Source organism: Bufo bufo, chromosome 5, assembly GCF_905171765.1.
Source record: "Bufo bufo chromosome 5, aBufBuf1.1, whole genome shotgun sequence".
NCBI classification, from domain to species: Eukaryota; Metazoa; Chordata; class Amphibia; order Anura; family Bufonidae; genus Bufo; species Bufo bufo.
The window spans coordinates 161,111,323-161,125,247 of NC_053393.1; the positions used below are offsets into that span (position 1 = coordinate 161,111,323).

Below are 13,925 nucleotides of genomic sequence, written 5' to 3' on the forward strand. Positions count from 1 at the left end.
CATATCTCTAAATGCTGGTTACAACAGCTCAGGCAAGATTGCAGAGCCCATAATCGTGTTCAAGAAACAGAATAAGAAAATCTACAATCAGAAAATGAAAACAGGTTACAAAAAAAAGACACCCGGTTTAAACTGGCATAAAAAAATTACATGACACTTTCCCTTTAATTCTTCGACCAAAAGAAACCAATAATGGCAGTAAGCTAGATTGGTTATGTGGGTTTCATTCTTTTATTTACACATCAACATTAAAAGAGAAAATTTTATGGAAATAAAGTAATTATTTCTCCTTCATTTTGATACAAGCTTTTTTTAGCATAGTAACTCTGTTTTAATAGGATGGTTACCTTCTCAGGATTGCATATTTCCCCTAGATAAGCTTCAAAGGGATGTCTCATGTACTTCATTTTAGTCTCATTAATCAAATGTTAGTCCATGGAAGAGAAATAATGTGTTTCTTATTAATTTAAGACACAACACTTAATTTTTTTTTCTTTTACTTTTTTTTTTATTCGCTAAAGGACTGCCATATGGGAGGCATACACAGCAGCCCTGCATTGCCTGCTTTATAGCAGTTAATCATCAAATAATGAAAGCTAAAAAAAATAGGAGTTAATGGGCAATTTCCAAAGACAAATACAGTTTTTCTTTCTTCTTTTTCCCTATCTATCTATCTATCTATCTATCTATCTATCTATCTATCTATCTATCTATCTATCTATCTATCTACCTACCTTTAGAATGCTATGCAAATGAAAATCTTGTCCTGGAACTCATGGAATCATGACAATGCAGTGTCTTCTCTCTGATCCACTTAACAGACCTCCAAAAACAACAAGAACTGGACGTCTGCCATATGTTTTTGTTTTCACACCTGGGTCAGATTCTTTGATTTGTTTTTGTTTAAAGACAAAGGAGAAAATAAAGTTCTTGTGAGGAATAAACCTTAGAGAGAGAAACAACAAAGGACATCTTCCTCTAGAAAATGCTTCAGGCTATAATAATAATAAATATGAGCTGCTCAACCATGTGCACTGGAGTCAGTGGAATTCTATTGAACTGGACAGCTCTTGGGGTTTTGGGGTCATGCAGGTTTGAAACAAAGCCATTGAAAATAAGTTAAAGCTAAGGTTTGTATATACAAGCGGAGAACTAATTTAATTGAAATATCAGTCAATATTACTGAGAATGTAAAGAATACAAAATACTATACATACCATTGTGGATAGATGATAGAGATGAGATAGATAGAAAGAATTGCCGCAAGGTAGCAGCACAATACCTAAACAGTTGGCAAAAAATGCAGAAGGGTATCAGCCACAGGTTACCGTAATCCAGGTATCTCATAGACAAGCAAACCCATTAAAATACCAGCATTCCAGCAAGTAAAATTAAAAAAGTGTCATTATTCACTCATAGGGATGCAACATTTCACCTTTGCTATAGGGTCATTTTTATGCAATACAGTGGCCCTCCGCACCTCCTGTATACTAATGAGGACTCCCATAATGTATTTGTTATATAAGATGCTCTGCCATTTTTCTCCCACTTTTGAGGTTACAAAACCATTTCTAAGGCTTTGGGACTCCAGTGAACCACAGTGAGAGCTATTATCCACAAATGGAGAAAACATGGAACAGTGGTGAACCTCCCCAGGAGTGGCAGGCCTACCAAAATGACTCCAAGAGCACATCGACGACTTATCCAGGAGGTCAGAAAAGAACCCAGAACAACATCTAAAGCGCTGTACCCTATAATTTACAATTGTTGTTATCCACATAAATAATTTCCCTCCCAAGTCAGATCACAACCAGATTGTAGAGTGCAGCTACTAGCTAGGAAGCTAAACACAGGGATTCCTTCCGTTATGTATTAGATATGTATGAGCAGGGGCGGACACAGAGAGCAGACGGCCCCTGTGCAAGGAATGTACTTGCACACATACAAATATAAACATTTACGTGCAAATAAAAAACATCTCGTTAGGCCTCATGCACACGATCGTTGTTTTGGTCCCCATCTGAGTGCAGTATTTGCAGCTCGGATGCGGACCCATTCACATCAATGGGGCCGCACAAGATGCAGACAGCACTCCGTGGGCTTTCCGCATCCGTTGCTCCGTTCCGTGGTCCGCAAAAAAATAAATATATAACCTGCCCTATTCTTGTCTGTTTTGCGGACAAGAATTGGCAGTTATATTAATGGCTGTCCGCGCCGTTCCGCAAATTGCGGAACGCACATGGACGCCATCCATGTTTTGCAGATCCGCAATTTGCGGACCGCAAAATACACAACGGTCGTGTGCATGAGGCCTTAACCCGTAGAGGACCTGTGGCGTACATGTACGGCGCAGGTAGACGCCACTTAAGGACCAGCGCCGTACATGTACGGCGGGCTGATCAGGAGGGTGCAGGAGTTGCGCCCGCACGATCAGTGGCACCGACCCGGCAGTCACTGACAGCCAGGCCCCTGTAGCGTACATCAGCATCGACGTATTAACCCCTTGCAGAGGTTTGCGGAGGGTACGTGTGCCCTCCGCATCTCCATTAGGTCCCTGCGCTGCAGTGGCGGGGACTCGATGGCAGAGAAGGCAAGCCCCATGCATTCCATAGGCATCGGGGCTTGCCTTCTACGGAAGCCTATGAGATCCAGCCCTTAGGCTGGGTCTCACAAGCAGGCTGTCAGCATACAAGCTGACATGCAATGTATTACAATACATGATGTATTGTAATACATTGCAGGGGGGGTCAGACCCCAGAAATTGAAGTCCCATAGTGGGACAAAAAAAAAAAAAAAGTGTTTTTCATAATAAGAAAAATGCTTAATTTCCCCAAATAAAACACATAAAATTGTAAAAAAAAAAAACTGCTGCAAAGCTGTTGGTACATTTTCCCCGTAGTATTGCTTATAGTTGAGAGTATGTACATTCACTTCAATGGAAGCAGAGTGGATGGACCCTACTTCAAGTGCCAGAACTACTGTAGAACAACTAATCGGTGGACGGTGCACGGTGTTGGATTAGATATTGATGGCCTAATGATAGGCTATCAGTTTAAAAAAAAATAGAAACCACTTTGAAGATGTTAATGGTTGCAAGAGATTCTGTGATAACGATGCCAAAATCAAGCCCTTCCAGTTTCACAGTTTACTAGGCACTGTGAGTGACTTTTGTTTTCATAAAGCCCAATCACTTACTGTATTTTTCGCTTTATAAGAAGCAACTGATAAGATATTTTTAACCAAATGGTGTGCTTTTGAACTAATGGGGATCTGTGGATGGTGTACTGTTATGGGGGATCTGTGGATGACACCCTGTTATGGGGGATCTGTGGATGACACCCTGTTATGGGGAATATGTGGATGACACACTGTTATGGAGGATCTGTGGATGACGCACTGTTATTGGGAAATCTGAGGAGGACACTGTTATGGGGGATTTGTGGAGAACACTGTTATGGGGGATCTGTGGATGACACTCTGTTACGGGGGGATCTGACCCCATTACACTGGGCCCCGATCAGAGCAGCCATCACATGTAAAGTATATTCAGTTCAGCCCCTAGCAGTGCTGCTTTGCTAAACTTCCGGTAATCTATAAGCAGTACTCACTATGAAAGCAGCGGGCAGGCCGGCAACGCACGTCAGTCACTCAGTCAGTCACACTCCAACTCTGTCCACCTCCATTAATGAAGTGGGCGGCGCCAGAGCGTGACTGACTGATTGACTGATGCGGACTGCCGTCCTGCCGCTGCTATCATAGTGAGTACTGCTTACAGATTACCGGTAGTTTAGCAAAGCAGCACTGCTAGGGTGTCACGTACGGGAGGAGTGTGTGCCGCCCTGAGCTTCACCTTCACCTCTGTCCCTGCCTACTTGCAAGGTCCGCTTTAGGCGACGGTGTACAACTTGACGGTGGTCCCTAATCTGAGTACGTGCAGGGCCTTAAAGGTAAGAATACAATAAAGGAGAAAACAACAAACAAAGGGAGAGGCAGGCACTGAGGGGTTAATCAAATATCAAAGTCAATACGAGCCAAGGTCAGGAGCCAGGAGGAACAACAATACAAAAGGGAAAAGCAAGATCAAGTCAAACTCACGCCGGGGTCAAAGCCAAGAGGTCACGTCAAATGCAGGAGGTAGCAAGAGCGAGGTCAAAATACGGAGCCGAGGTCAAAGCACAACAAACACTAACAGACGATATGCTGGTGAATGAAATAAGACCAATCACAGGCAACCTGTGGCCAGCAAGCTGCCTGTTTAAATACCCCTGGCTAGTGAGTCACATGACGTGGTCAGCGTCATGTGACTCACAGTACACAGCTCCACACAGCTGAGCACTGATCATCATTATCGGCGCTCAGCTCCTCTGCTGCCATGGAGACGAGGACGCAGGCTGCGTTCTTGACCCTCTCCTTGTGCAGGGCACTGACGGCATTGCAAAGGAAGCATGCGTCCCCGGCCCCTTGTTTACAGTACCCCCGCCTTCCACGAGGGGCCACCGGACCCATAGTCACTGGAGTGGGATTCTCTGGATGGGCAAGATGGAATTTATTTACCAATCTGGCAGCATGCATCTTACTCACCGGTACCCAAGACCTCTCTTCAGGACCCAAACCCTTCCAATTGACTAAATACTGGAAAGAATTCCGGACCTTTGTTACATCGATAATCATAGAGATCTCAAATTCGAGATGCCCGGCAACCTCCACTGGTGGCAGAGATTCTTGTGAAGGAGATACATATTTTTTTAGTAAAGATTTGTGAAACACATTATGGATGCAAAAGGAGTCAGGCAGTCTTAGTTTAAAAGATACAGGATTAATAATGCTCACAATCTCATAAGGCCCAATAAATTGCGGTGCAAACTTATTTGAAGGTACTTTTAAGGCTGTTTCACACGAGCGAGTCCATTGCGGGAATCACGCTCCGTGTGTTAGTGTGATCCTCCGCTCTGGATTGCAGGAGCGCACGGCATTATCATGATTTATAATGCTATGTGCCTCTGCTTGACCTTATTTCTACAGAATCATACTGACAGCTTTATGTCACTATGATTCTGTGGAAAAAAGGCCATGCAGAGACACATAGCATTATAAATCATGATAATGCCTTGCGCTCCTGCAATCCAGAGCGGAGGATCACACTCACACACGGAGTGTGATTCCCGCAATGGACTCGCTCGTGTGAAACAGCCCTTAGAGACAGATTTTTGGTGGATAACCATACCTTCTCACCGACCCTAAAATCCACCCCACGAGAGCGCTTTTCATTAGCCTTGATCTTTTGAACTACCAGAGCTTTTTTCAGGTTCGACTGAACCTGGGCCCAGACTGTGCACAGTTCTCTAGCCAACCTATCCGCCTCTGGAATTTGCGAGGAAGATGGTGAAAAAGAATTGAATCATGGATGGAAACCAAGGTTACAGAAAAAGGAGACACCCCAGTGGATGAGTTTACCTGGTTGTTAATGGCGAACTCGGCCAAGGGTAATTGTCTCACCCACAACTGTTGGTTGTCAGAAATATAACGCTATCACTGAAAACAACTACCTAAAACGTAACTTTTATTAAAGATCATTAAATACGGATCCCTTACAGGGGACCAATGAACACATGGACAAACACAGAATAGAGCTGTTCTGGACCAGGCAGACGGCAATTGCTAGTGGATAGAGAAATGGGGCAACACATATGGATTCCTAATGTCTGTCCCTAGATTATCCTCAGCCCAGAGATGCACCTGGATGGTAGGAGCACTCTGTCCGCGTGCCTTGACTACCTGTCCTTATAACGCCCTTGCTAAAGGTAAAATACCCAATACATAATCTACTAAAGAAAATTTACCTGGATCTCAGTATACACTAAGTATGATACACACTAAATGGATAATTATCGAGAACAGTATGGATATACAGTCCTGATCAAAGCATGATATTACGTTACTCGACCCGACGCGTTTCCCCTTCTCATCTAGAAGGTTCGTCAGGGGAGACAAGTATCAAAGAGTCTAATGTCATAACATGTGTGTCACAGATACACCACAAATGCAGAGACAGAGACCAAACAAAATCATAAATAAAACAAAACAAAACAAAACTGGAGAACCCACAAGCCAGCACTTATCTATGAGAGTAAACACAAAATACGTGTAGCTACTATGTTTAGAGAAACCGTACTGAATACCAGTGTAATACTTATCTGGTGATGAACTTCAGTTTCAACTCACAGACCGATGGTGCATGGCTTGAGGTGCTCCAGGGGGGCAGAAAAAGATGTGGCTCCAATTAGTCCATTCACACACACTCGCTTTTAAACCCCAGAGGGAGGCGGTCCTATATTGTCATTAGCCAATCCTGGGCTAAACACATCATCATGTGACCAGGCCATTGGGCGTGTTATGGGGCTCAGGTAATGTTTGGATTTGATTTTTATAACTCCTACAAAAATGGATCACGGGCTAAAAGAAGTCCCAGTGTGTAATAAGATAGTAGGGTGCTGCCTGTGTAATTATGAGAAACTCCACACAGATCATGCGATTGGAACGCATGCCTGCCCGAGTTACAGGGGGCGTGTCAAAATGGCCGTGCGTTCCATACGAGTCCCAGGAGGTATACATGCGTTTCATCATTATGTCTAGGTGCGCTCATACCGGAACTCAGGGGGCGTGTCACAGTGGCCGTGTGTTCCAAGGAGATTCAGTGCTGACGTGCGAGCGCTTCATCACTGTGCCGAAGCACACGCCTACCGGAACTCAGGGGGCGTGTCAAGATGGCCGTGAGTTCCAGGGAGGTTCAATGATGGCCGTGCGCTCCATTATACTGAAGCGCACGCTCATCGGTGTGCATGACGCCGGCGAGTAAAGACATCCGTTCCATTCAAGCAGCCCAGGAGCGCACGTACAGGAAGTGACATGGAGTGCTTGCGTTCCATCATAGAAAGATCCCACATTTCGCCCCACCCACTCAAGGTATTGGTCTGGGGCCTTGGGCGGACCGTATATTAACCCTCTTAGTGCCAACTCAGTAGCCCACATCTCCGCTCTAAGACACAAGTAATTGTGGGGTTAGAGAGTACTGGGGCAACATTGGGGTACATTTCTATGAGTGTACATGGACACCACACTGTCTTTACCATGAAAAAAGATATATACAATACAGAGATCGGCACCAAGATATGGAGCTAGCTTTATAGGATCGCCTCCCTCTGGGGTTTAAAAGTGAGTGTGTGTGAATGGACTAATTGGAGCCACATCTTTTTCTGCCCCCTGGAGCACCTCAAGCCATGCACCATCGGTCTGTGAGTTGAAACTGAAGTTCATCACCAGATAAATATTACACTGGTATTCAGTACGGTTTATCTAAACATAGTAGCTACACGTATTTTGTGTTTACTCTCATAGATAAGTGCTGGCTTGTGGGTGCTCCAGTTTTGTTTTGTTTTATTTACAATTTGTTTGGTCTCTGTCTCGGCATTTGTGGTGTATCTGTGACACACATGTTATGACATTAGACTCTTTGATACTTGTGTCCCCTGACGAACCTTCTAGATGAGAAGGGGAAACGCGTCGGGACGCGTAACGTAATATCATGCTTTGATCGGGACTGTATATCCATACTGTTCTCGATAATTATCCATTTAGTGTGTATCATACTTAGTGTATACTGAGATCCAGGTAAATTTTCTTTGGTAGATTACGTATTGGGTATTTTACCTTTAGCAAGGGCGTTATAAGGACAGGTAGTCAAGGCACGCGGACAGAGTGCTCCTACCATCCAGGTGCATCTCTGGGCTGAGGATAATCTGAGGGATATCTAGGGACAGACATTAGGAATCCATATGTGTTGCCCCATTTCTCTATCCACTAGCAATTGCCGTCTGCCTGGTCCAGAACAGCTCTATTCTGTGTTTGTCCATGTGTTCATTTGTCCCCTGTAAGGGATCCGTATTTAATGATCTTTAATAAAAGTTTCGTTTTAGGTAGTTGTTTTCAGTGATAGTGGTTTTGATTCTACAACTACCCTATAAATATTTTTCCTTGATCAGAAATATAACACCTCAAAAACTGCTCCAAAGACTGATTCAAACGTTCCGTTTGACTGTTTGTTTCAGGGTGAAAGGCTGAAGAAAAAGACAAAGAAATATCACACTTAAGACAAAAAGCCCTCCAAAACCTAGAGACGAACTGAATTCGAGACCACATTTTCTGAAATCCTGTGTAAACGTACCACATGATCTATAAACAGAGAATACAGAGTCTTAGCATTGGGCAGCTTTGCCAGTGGAACAAAATGCACCATCTAACTAAACCTACCAACCACTACCCATACCACCGACTTACCCTCAGAGACCGGCTGTCACGGCTGAGGATGGGGGAAATCCTCAGCCGTGTGATGCCAGGTGCTGTTGGCCTACTCGGCCAGGAGAACAGGATAGGGAGCAGGTCACCTCCTAACAGCGTCCCTACCCTGACCCTAACTCCTACCTGCATGGGCCGACCTTAAAGGTAGGAGGACCCATGCGCAGGAACCTCGGATCCCTAACTCACCCTCCTCCGCAGGGCTAGGAGTCAGGGTAAGGCTACCTACTCCTCCTAGGCACGGAGGAGCAGGAGTCTCACTGGCCAAGCTGTTGGGAAAAAGGGGAACCAAAACAGACTAACGGAAATGGCAGGTGAACTAAGTAGTTCAACCAACCTGCCACAGCCTTGCTGACTGGATCCCTGAGAACACACAGAATCCAGAACCATTAGCTGCACAAACCAAACGAAGAAAGGACCCAACAGAACATCAGATGGACATCTCACACAACATGACATAAAACATAAAGTGACATTTTCTTTTATGACCACAGGGGTGGCTCTCACAGGCAGATAATAACACAGGAGGCTGCTCCAGCAAGCATGGCTGAAACAACCCACTGAGCCATGCTAACAGCGAGGCTATATAGGCCAGGAAGCCACACCCACAGTCAGACACACCCAGTGCACACACACACTAGGAAGGAGGTTAACCCTTCCAACACCAGGGAAGGGAAACATAAATTAAAAGGGAAAGTGTCCAACTCAGAAACACACTGTGGCTGTTGCCGCAGGCAACGACATGGGTGGCAACCATGTCCTGGGAGTCAGCCCGAAGGCCGGGACACTGCCACCACATGTACACCATGCAACCAAACGTTGCCACAGGCAACCACAGTGAGGAGAAGATGTAAGTGTACACCACACAAAACAGAGAGTGCACACCGACATACAAAAGTGCATACATACACACAACTCCTAGGAAACCGCACACATAGCTGTTGTCCGCGGCAACCGCACCCGAGGCCAACTACATTATGCCTCAAGCTGCGGTTGAAACTACAACACAAAACCGCGGGCAACAGTATGCGGCTACCAAGGAGTCACGGCCAAAACCGTGGCCGTAACACCGGCAAGTCGGTGATAAAATCCATGGAAATATGAGACCAAGGTCTACTAGGGATGGGAAGTGGTTGTAACGGTCACGTCCACACACACACAGGGGGAAGGGTAGTGACCACTGCGCTCCACCCTCACCCCTGGCCCTGCCTACTTGCCTCACGAGTCCTGATGACAGGGGACAACTGGACGGCAATCCCTAACTTAGGATATGTGCAGGGAAGACAGACAAGACAAAATACGGAACATGAACGGACCGGGGCAGAACCAAGAGAGCTACGCAGTACAACGGATTAAGCAAAGAATGGTCAGAAGAAGCCGGGGTCAAATACCAGGAGAGTAGCGAAGTACAAGAGGAGTCCTAAGAGAGTAGTCAGGTGGGAGCCGAGGTCACAATACCAGGATGTATGCGCAGTACAGGAGGAGCAGGCAGAGGATCGTCAGGGAACAGGATCAGGTAAATATTCAGTAGTCCAACAAATAGCCAGGAACCTAGAAATTAACAGGCAACCTGTAGCCAGCAGGCTGCCTGTATTTATAGTGGGGAGTGAGGGTCATGTGACGTGGCCAGCATCACATGACCGACAGACCAACCAGTCGAGCACCGAGTGATCAGCTCGGCGCTCAAGGCAGACTAGGAGCAGGGAGCCACCCAGCTAGTAAAGCCGCCCTGGGAATGAGGTCAAACACAGAACCTCATTCCAAAAGCTAAGCAACAGTTCTGCGGGCAATGGGGGACCGAGTGCACCTTCGGAACCCCGTGACAGTACCCCCCCTTTTACGAGGGGCCACCGGACCCAAGACTTCAGGCGATGGCTTTTCAGGGTGTTCTAAATGAAATTTCCGAACCAGTCTAGGAGCATGAACCTCCCTGGCAGGTACCCAAGATGTCTCTTCAGGTCCATACCCCTTCCAGTGAATCAGATACTGCAAGGAGTTACGCACCTTCCTGACATCCACTATTTTAGACACGACATACTCGACAGCATCATTAACAAGAACCGGCGGAGGCGAGGCTTTCGATGGTACTACCAGTTCAAAATATTTTTTAAGTAGAGATTTATGGAACACATTATGAATGTGGAATGACTCGGGCAGCTCCAACCTAAATGATACCGGGTTAATCACCTCCGTGATCTTATATGGACCAATAAAACGAGGAGCAAATTTTCTAGAAGCTACCTTGAGAGATAGATTCTTGGAGGACAACCATACTTTATCCCCAACCTGAAAGTTCACCCCCCTTGAACGTCTCCTATCGGCCTTGAGTTTTTGAGAACTTTGAGCCTTTTCTAGGTTCAATTGAACCCGGGCCCAAACTGTGCACAGTTCGGAGGAGAGTTTATCAGCTTCAGGGTTAGAGGAGGAGACGGACGACCCAGAATGAAAACGGGGATGAAAACCATGGTTACAAAAGAAAGGGGAGACCCCAGCAGAAGAATTGACACGGTTATTCAGAGCAAATTCAGCCAACGGAAGGAATTTGACCCATAATTGCTGGTCATCAGCAACATACAACCTCAGGAATTGTTCCACAGACTGATTAAGGCGTTCAGTCTGCCCATTACTCTCAGGATGGTAGGCGGAAGAAAAAGACAACAAAATTTTACATCTTTGACAGAAGGCCCTCCAGAATTTGGACACAAACTGCACACCCCTGTCCGAAACAATATTTTCCGGGATGCCATGTAAACGAACAATCTCTCTCACAAAAATAGACGCCAGGGTTTTAGCATTCGGAAGTTTAGACAGGGGAATGAAATAAACCATCTTGCTAAACCTATCGACCACTACCCAAACCACAGTCTTACCCTCCGCCAGCGGTAGGTCAGTTATAAAGTCCATCGAGATATGGGACCAGGGTCTACTGGGAATGGGTAGGGGTCGTAGGTTACCAGCAGGGCGAGTCCTAGGTGTCTTAGACCTGGCACAAACCTCACAGGCTGACACGTAGGACTTGACATCCCTGGTCAGAGTGGGCCACCAATAAGATCTAGAAACCAGATCCTTAGTGCCCTCAATACCCGGATGTCCACAAAAGGCAGAATCGTGACACTCACCCAACAGCTGGAGACGAAATTGTACGGGAACAAACAACTTATCTGTTGGGGTGGATGCCGGTGTCAGATGTTGTTCAGCCTTAATGCGAGCCGAGATATCCTGGGTTAGAGCCGCTAAGAAGATGTTTGCTGGTAGGATGGATTCAGGCGGCGTCTCAGTGGGTTGAAAAGCATGGAAGCTCCGAGATAATGCGTCTGCCTTCACATTTTTACTTCCCGGCCTGAACGTAATGGAGAAATCAAAACGGGTAAAAAACAGAGCCCATCGGGCTTGTCGGGGATTCAACCTCTTAGCGGACTCGAGAAACATTAGGTTTTTATGGTCAGTGACAACAGTTACTCGATGCCTTGCCCCCTCCAAAAAATGTCTCCACTCCTCAAATGCCCAACAGCTCCCTATTCCCTATGTCGTAGTTTCTCTCCGTGGGAAAGAATTTCCTAGAGAAGAAGGCACACGGTCTCAGGTTAGTGAGGCTAGCAGGACCTTGTGAAAGACTGCTCCTGCGCCGTCCTCGGACGCATCCACCTCCACAATAAAGGGTCTCTCCTGATCAGGCTGGATCAGAATGGGAGCGCTACTAAATGCCTTTTTTAATGTTTCAAATGAAGAAATGGCCTTGGTAGACCAATTCTCCAAATCCGCCCCTTTCTTAGTAAGGTCGGTCAATGGCTTAGCAATTACAGAAAAATTCATGATAAATTTACGGTAGTAATTAGCGAAACCCAAAAACCGTTGTAAAGCCTTTAAGGATGAAGGCCTTACCCATTCCTTAATTGCTAAAACCTTACCAGGATCCATCTTAAAGGCGTAAAGGAGTCAAAACATGCCCTAGAAACAGTATCTCCTGTACACCAAAGACACATTTCTCTTGCTTAGCGGATAGCTGGTTCTCCCTCAACACCTCTAATACTTGTTTGAAATGGGACACATGAGATTCAAAATCAGGAGAGAATATCAAAATGTCGTCAAGATAGACAATAATAAATTTACCTAAGAACTCCCTAAGAATATCGTTCATTAAGTTTTGGAACACAGCTGGGGCATTGCTGAGTCCAAAAGGCATCACCTGATATTCAAAGTGTCCTATCGGAGTATTGAACGCTGTCTTCCATTCGTCTCCCTCCTTGATTCGGATTAGATTGTATGCCCCTTTCAGGTCAATCTTGGAAAACCAGGTTGCCCCCAAAACCTGGTTAAATAAATCCGGAATCAATGGGAGAGAGTATCTATTTTGGACAGTGATTTTATTTAATCTCCGGTAATCAATACAAGGCCTAAGACCACCATCCTTCTTTTTAACAAAGAAAAACCCTGCTCCCATAGGAGAGACTGAAGGTCTAATATGCCCTTTAGCAAGGCTCTCCTTAATATAATCTTCCATAGCCTTGCGTTCTGGCCCTGAAAGATTATAAATTCAACCTTTAGGAAATTCGGCACCCTCAATTAGCTCTATGGCGCAATCATAAGGTCTATGGGGGGGTAGAACCTCTGGAGTAAGGGACGAGAACACATCAGAATATTCCTTAATAACAGAGGGTAATGTATTAGACCTTACTGAAACCCCAGCCTGGACCACGGACAAGCATGAGTCACACTTAGGTCCCCATTTCACCAACTCTCCTTTGGACCAATCAATTGTGGGGTTATGTAAACAGAGCCAAGGCAACCCTAGTACCACCTCAACCGGTAGGTTCTCCAGGACTAGAAGAGAACATCTCTCAGAGTGGCACACACCCACGGACAGAGAAATTTCAGAGGTACATGACCTCACCGTACCACCAATCAGGGGAGTAGCATCAATAGCCATGACATGGATAGGTGTAGGTAAAGCAAACATTGGAATATCCAATTTACAAGCAAACTCAAAGTCAATAAAGCTGGCCGCTGAACCGGAGTCAATAAAGGCCTTACCCGGCCACTTATTAACCCCCAGAGAAATTGTTATGGGTACCAAAAGCTTACCTTTAGAAAAATCAGGGTGTACCTGGTCTTTAGGTTGTCTTGCTTTAGAAGACTTGTCAGAGAGGTCCCTCTTAGGACACTTTTTGATCCAATGGCCAGGATCTCCACAGTAGAAGCACTCTCCGCGTCTGCGAGGAAGATTACCCCGGGTCATGCCAACCTGCATGGGTTCCTCGGTGGAGACCTCAGTGTTGTCCCTGGAAAAGGCCTCTGGCTGGACCACCATCTGAGAACAGAACTGTCGTTCTTGTCGTCTCTCTCTAACTCGTCTGTCAAGTCGGACAACTAGGGTCATCATCTCCTCTAAGGTCTCAGGAATTTGGTAATTGACCAATAGATCTTTTAAATTATCAGATAGACCAGACTTAAACTGACTCTTCAGGGCTGGTTCATTCCATCCTGAGGGGACACACCACCGTCTGAATTGGGTGCAATACTCCTCCGCAGGGAGATGGCCCTGAACCAGTGCCCTAAGAGCTCTCTCGGCTACC

The 13,925-nt window shown here is 45.8% G+C and overlaps 1 protein-coding gene across 1 annotated transcript in view; it reads left to right on the plus strand.

Moving 5' to 3' along the window:
* The window catches only part of CLUL1 (clusterin like 1), a 105,972-nt gene that overhangs the window by 18,700 nt on the left and 73,347 nt on the right, over positions 1-13,925 (plus strand). The gene's annotated exons all lie outside the window — the stretch shown is intronic.